The sequence below is a fragment of the Ictidomys tridecemlineatus genome, chromosome 4 (genome assembly GCF_052094955.1).
Source record: "Ictidomys tridecemlineatus isolate mIctTri1 chromosome 4, mIctTri1.hap1, whole genome shotgun sequence".
In the NCBI taxonomy this organism is placed as follows: Eukaryota; Metazoa; Chordata; class Mammalia; order Rodentia; family Sciuridae; genus Ictidomys; species Ictidomys tridecemlineatus.
Genome location: NC_135480.1, coordinates 7,384,493 through 7,391,040, shown reverse-complemented (window position 1 = coordinate 7,391,040; position 6,548 = coordinate 7,384,493). Strand labels below are relative to the sequence as shown.

At 52.7% G+C, this 6,548-nt stretch overlaps 1 long non-coding RNA gene and 1 other non-coding gene across 2 annotated transcripts in view; both read right to left on the bottom strand.

Annotated features, from left to right (window-relative positions):
* Positions 1–291: 291 nt before the first annotated feature.
* LOC106145130 (uncharacterized) overlaps positions 292–6,548 on the bottom strand; it is an 8,213-nt gene continuing 1,956 nt past the window's right edge. Inside the window, exon 2 of the long non-coding RNA XR_001230002.4 lies at positions 292–763. This is a non-coding gene — a long non-coding RNA (uncharacterized LOC106145130). The remainder of the gene's footprint in view (positions 764–6,548) is intronic.
* On the bottom strand, positions 2,691–2,763 carry Trnaa-ugc (transfer RNA alanine (anticodon UGC)). Its single transcript has one exon. It is a non-coding gene; the product is annotated as a tRNA-Ala (tRNA).

The following is a 6,548-nucleotide window of genomic DNA, read 5'->3' as shown; positions in this document are numbered from 1 at the left end:
TGGAGCACAGTGGGCCTTGCAGGGGTCTGCCCAGCAGTGACACAGGCCTTGACACAGGCTTCTCCAACAGGGAGGGGTCCTAGAGATGGGGGGCACGTGCTCCCACAGCAGTGTGGTTCTGAGACCAGGGCTGTCTCCTGGACATCCCTGACAGTGAGTGGTGCCTTGTGCACTGTGTGGCCTCTGCCTGATCCAGACACAGGATGCCATGACCACAGGTACTGCATGAGCTCCGAGTTGGGACTGTTTCTTGGATTTTCAGTTGGAAATAATAATAACAGTGCCCACCTCGAAGGATTGTCGGGCACTTTAGTGCTGGCATGGGTGGGCGGGCAGCAGGGGTCAACTCTTCCACATTTCAGTTCTGTGGGAGGTTGGGAGGGAGAAGAGGGCCACAGGAGCAGCCCAGGCCAGTGGTAACATGGTGTATGACCCCAGACCTGCTGTGTCCCACCCCCAGTGTCAGTTTCCTGTCACTTCTGTGAACAGTCACCACAGTCTTAATGGCTTACACCAGGACATCCAGGATCGCAGTTCTGCAGGTGAGAAATTCAGCATGGTCACGAGGGACTGGACTGACTCCCGAGGCTCCAGAAAACGGTCTTGGCCAGCTGCTGGGGCCACTGTATTTCTTGGGTGCTGGCCCCTTTCTCATTAGCTCTCAAGGCTAATGACAGCTGAGTCCTCACGTCACACATGTTAAACATCCACCCTCACATGTCTTCCTCCAGGTGTTCTGGTCCCTCTTCAGCCTGTAAGGACCCTGTGATGACATAGGATCAATTTAAATAATCCAAGATAATCCTCCTGTTGAAGTCAGCTGATACCTGCTGTAGTGGCACATACCTATAATCCTAGCTACTCTGGAGGCTGAGGCAGGAGGACCACAGGTTGGAGGCCAGCCTCAGTAACTTAGACTCTATCTCAAAAAGGACTGGAGATATAGTTCAATAGTAAAGCACCCTGGATTCCTGGGTTTGATCCCCAGTGCTGGGGTGAAAAAAAAAAAGGTAAGTGTGAGGCCCCACAAGTCCTGGCTTGGCCTCTGCCTAGTAAATACACTAAATCCATTTGTTTCTAGAACAGACTTGCCTTCTCCTGCCTGGGGACCTTGGCTCAAGTAGGCTCCTCTCTCTCGAATGTCCATGCGTCCTCTTCTTCCTTCCCTGCCTTGGCTTCCTAGCGCACCCCAGCCCACAGCTCCTTACCCTCCCCAAAACCTGAACCTGTCAGGCTGGACCCCTGTCCGCCCTCCATTCTTGCAGGGCCAAGACCCTGCTCATTGTCTCACAGCCTCACTGCTGTGTGGCCTTGGGTGAGTCACCTCACCTTCCTGGGACTCCTTTTCTCTTCTCTAAGATGGGAGCAGTCGTCCAGCTGCTGTGTGTGCAGGGCGACAGGTTCCCCTCCCCAAAATGCCACTCCACTCCCGGCTTCCCGAGTTTCCTAGGGCTGCCCTCATAAAGTCCCACTCACTGGGTGGCTCCACAGGACAGAAATTAAGTCACAGTTCCAGAGGTCAGAATCCCATAAACAAGATGCCAGGTAGAGGTGACCTGTGTGGGTTGGTGCTAGAGCACTTGCCTAGCACGTGTGAGGCTCTGGGTCCCTTCCCCAGCACCCCCACCCCAAAAAGGTGTGGACAGGGACCTCTTCAGTTCCTGGTCCCCTTCCTGGGCTTGTGTAGTCTCTGCTCTTGAGGTCATAAGGCATTTCGGGGGTTTCGAGGGGGGATTGAACTCAGGAGCACTACCACCAAGCTACATCCTCAGCCCCTGTTAGTTTTTATTTTGAGATAGCCTCACTGAGTCGCAATCCTCCTGCCTCAGCCTCCTGTCCTGAGTTACAGGAGTGTGCCCCCAAGCCCAAGCCCTGCTGGCTGCGTTTCCCCTGTGTTCCCACTTGCATCTACACACACATGCAGCATGTGACAGAGGAGCTGGCCACACCCAACACAAGACAACCAGGAACGGTAATGGACAAGGAGAGGGTTGGGGATGAAAGAAGTCTTTCTGGAGGAGCCTCCAGGCTCAGCAGGGTGGAGGCAAAGGCACAAACCGAGAGGGCTTTAGGAAAGCCTGGGCTGTGACCCTGGAGCCTGACACTGACCGCCTGACTCAGGGGAGGAGCAGACCCCAGGACAGACTCACTGCTTGTCCTTCTCCTTGGCAGGGAAGCTTCTGAGCCAACGGGCACTTCCCTGCTCCAGGACAGCCCGTATCTCAGCGAAGGCTGCCAGCTTACCAATGTATTTGTTTATTTATTTTAAAAATATTTATTCTTCAGTTTTAGGTGCACACAATATCTTTATTTTACATTTATGTGGTGCTGAGAGGATCGAACCCAGTGCCTTGTGCACTTTACCACTGAGCCCCAGCCCCCAGTTTACCCAATTTAACCCAGAATGGTTGTGCAGGGTGGGCTGGGTCCCAGACCTTTAGTCTCTCTCTCTTTTTTTTTTTTTTTTTTTGTTGGTGTGTGTGGGGCTCGGGATTGAACTCAGGGCCTTGTGCATGTGAGGCAGCACTTTACCAACTGAGCTACATCCCCAGCCCTAGAACTTTAGTACTCTTAAGCAGCAAGTCTTAAGTTGTTTGGGTTTTTTTGTTTTGTTTTTTTAACCAGGGATTGAATCCCAGAGTGCTTAACCACTGAGCCACATCCCCTTTTATTTATTTATTTATTTATTTTGGTGGTGCTGGGGATTGAACCCAGGGCCTTGTGCATGCAAGGCAAGCACTCTACCAACTGAGCCATATCCCCAGCCCCCCTTTTATTTTTTGAGACAAGTTCTCCTAAGTTGCTTAGGGCCTCACTAAATTGCTGAAACTGGCTTCGAACTTGCCATCCTCCTGCCTCAACTTCCTAAGCAACTAGGCTTATAGGCCTGCGCAGAGACCCTGTTCCTCTTTAACTCAAGGGGCTGACATTGTGGGGTCAAGCACACCCCTGGTTTTGTGCTGCTTGTGCTGCTCTGACTGCAACCAGCAGGGGGCGGCTGAGCCCGCCCTTTCCTTCTGCTTGTCTGCAGAGGGCACAAGCCTGGCACCGCCCTGCTCAGTCAGGGTCCTACCTGGTACAGATTCTGAAAGCGCTGCCCTCCAATCCCCTAACCACGGCAGGTCCCTGACTTCTGACCTCCCAGAACCCTTCTCCTGCCATTGGGTCCATAATGGGGACAGGGGTCCTGGCCCTCCAAGAACCCAGATAAGGGGCTGGGGATGTGGCTCAGCGGTAGCATGCGTGCTTAGCATGCGTGCGGCCCGGGTTCGATCCTCAGCAGCACATACAAACGAAGATGTTGTGTCTGCCAAGAACTAAGAAAAAAATAAATAAATGTTAAAAATTCTCTCTCTCTCTCTGTCCCCCCCCCCACTCTCTTTAAAAAAAAAAAAAAAAAAAAGAACCCAGATAAGAGGCTTCCTTGGGTGTCCACCAGGAGGGGACATGAGTTTTCCAAAGATCAGGAGCCATGTTCTAGAAATAAATTCCACTTTGGAATATTTTTGTTTGTTTTCCGTGAAATGGCAACTTAGTCAAAGTGTTTATTTATTATTATTTTTTTTTAATCTTTATTTGTTAGTTCTCGGCGGACACAACATCTTTGTTGGTATGTGGTGCTGAGGATCGAACCCGGGCCGCACGCATGCCAGGCGAGCGCGCTACCGCTTGAGCCACATCCTCAGCCCCTAGTCAAAATATTTAAAGTCAGGGCCATTTGGGGAAACCGGGGAGGTGGGGTGGGCCCCTAGTCAAAATATTTAAAGTCAGGGCCATTTGGGGAAACCGGGGAGGTGGGGTGGGCACACCCTGGCGCCAGTCTCCCTCCTTTTCCTCCCAGTGCCCACAGGAGCTGCCACCCCAGGGGCCTCCCCAACAGTCCCTGTCCTCCCTCACAGCTGTCCTCTTAGAAACCTTCCGTCCCCCACACATACTAAGCTATTTTAAACTTCCACCTATTTCTTTCTCTCTCTTTGGTGGCCTTGAGAATGCTAGGCTAGCGTTCTACCACTGAGCTACATTCCCAGCCTGCATTTTAAACAATTTCACACAAATATAACTTACAACAGGGACATAATAGTCCCGGCTCTTTTCTAGACTTCTATGTCCCCTGCCATGCAACCTTAATTATTTGGTGGGGTTGGCAGTAACTGCTGATACTCTGAGCCAGTGAGCACAGGCCTCCCACACAATGTCAAGGTCAGCAGCCCCACAATGTTCCCACTTTACCCCCAGAACTCTGTCCCCAAGGAAAGACTTGCCCACAGGCTGTGCCCAGTTAGACCAATGGGGGGGGGGCAGAAAGGATCCTGCAGAGAGGTTCAAGGACAGTCTACTGCTCCAGTGGAGTCACTGTTAGGGCAGTTAGGTCCTGGCCTAAAGGTTCCTATCAAGAGTCACCCATGTGGAAAGGAGGACTGCCAGGGGTCACGGAAAAAGGAGAGGTTTTCTTGGGGGCTTTGCAAACCTAGAGGTGGGAGCTGGCAGGATGTCCTGGGGCACCCTCCCGGGATTCCTGGTGGGTGATTTGGGGAGGAGGCTGGAAAGAGAGGACACAGTGCAATGTGGGTGGTATAGAAAAGTTGGGACTTGCTGGGCTCCGTGGTACTGGCTTGTCATCTCAGCTTCTCAGGAAGTGGAAGAGGAGGATCATAAGTTCAAGGCCAGCCTGGGCAATTTAGTGAGATCCTGCCTTAAAATGCCATTTTGAAATGGTGCTGGGGAATGAACCGCAGCACTCCTGGGTTCAATCCCCAGGATCAAAAAAAAAAGAAAAAAAAAAAGTTGCTTCTCCATAAAGTCTAAAGAAGCCCCCTTCAGTGGTAGCGTGCTCACCTGGCATGCGTGCGGCCCGGGTTCGATCCTCAGCACCACATACCAACAAAGATGTTGTGTCCGCCGAGAACTAAAAAATAAATATTAAAAATTCTCTCTCTCTCTCTCTCTCCCCCCCTCTCTCACTCTCTCTTTAAAAAAAAAAAAAAAGAAGCCCCCTTCAGATCTGCCCCCTCAGTGGCCAAGAAAGGGTCTCAGGAACCAGGTGCCCACAGGTAAGATGGTCAAATCCGAACACGGGGGTGACACCTGTAATTCCAGCGACTCTGAAGGCCACGGCAGGAGGATTGCAAGCCTGAGGCCATCTTGGGCAATTCAATGAGGGCTTGTCTCAAAATTAAAAAGGTTGGAGATTAGCTCAGTGGCAGAGTGCCTCGGGTTCAAGCCCCAGTACCTGGGGGGTGGGGGGAGGCGGCAGACAGGCCAGTGCGTCCAGTCTACTTTGCAAACAAGGACAAGAGCTTCTGCCTCCATTTGATGCCCTCTCCCTCAATACCTTCTGCCACCAGTGAAGAGAAGCTGCCCTGAGTCCCCTGGCCACCCATGTGTTCTCAGTTCCCATGCTGCCCTCTTCCTTCTTCTGTGCCTTTGCATTTATGGAGCACAGGTGACCTGGAAACAGCCTCCTGCCTTCAGTCACTCTACAAATATTTATCTGGAGCCTTGCAGTGGTCAGAGTGACCTTTACAGAATGTCAACTGTAAAGTCCTACCTTCACCAAGGCCTGCTACAGGGCAGGACCCTGGGGACACAGAGATGTCAACACACCCCACGCAAACCCCTCCCCTCAGGAGATCAAGTTCTGGAGGAGGGGTGTTGGTCAGAGTTGAGAGGTAACCTCAGGGCCCAGGCTTGTGATCCAGGCAAAACAATATGCATCAGAATAATGAAATGGGGTCAGCCAGCTGTGAGCATCCAGAGCCTGCCCTTGATCACCTGAGGGGGGGGGGCAGCCCAGAAGAGGCCCGGGGTGTGGCGTTGTTTTCCACTGGGGCTATTTCAAGGCAGGGTGAGGCAAGGCAGTGACAGGAAGGCTCCTGGCCAGCACAAGGTGACTGTGCAGTTTCCTGATGCAGACTGAGTCAAGGTGTCTCGGGGCTCAGCAGGAAAGGGTGAGGGGCTCTGGCACCATGAGGAGCCCAAGGTGACCCAGAAGGCCACAGCTCCCAAACTGGATCCTTGGAGGATGGGGGCTGAAGTTCTGGCACATTCTCAAGTAGCAGCAGCAACACTGTCATGGTCCTGCCCTTGGAGTAAATCGGAAGCACCGTCCTTTCTGAACCCTCTTGTCTTTTCCAGGGGTTCTTGTGGAAAATACCAGGGTCTCTCCCTGGGCTGGTGTGGACACGTTCAGAAACAAGAGCTGAGCTGTCTTCAGAACAAGAGTGGTAGGCGTCCCGAGGGAGGCCTCTGACCTTTATCCTCTGTGGCCAAGGTCTTGGAGAGGGGACTCTGACCCTGGAATGTGGATGTTGCAAAGTCCCCCACCCCTATCCTTTCCCCTCCAACCCAGAGCCCCTAAACCAGCTGCCTGGGTGGGTAAACTGTGGCCACCCCCCCCCAGGCAGAGAGGGCCCCCACCACTCAGCCCCACCCAGGGGCCTGAGGTTCTGTTTAGGGCAGTTCTCTGAAACAGCTAGTTTTGATCTACAGAGATCTGCTGACGCACTGGCTACCCCTCCTCCCTCCTGCATCAGGGTGGAGGTATTTTT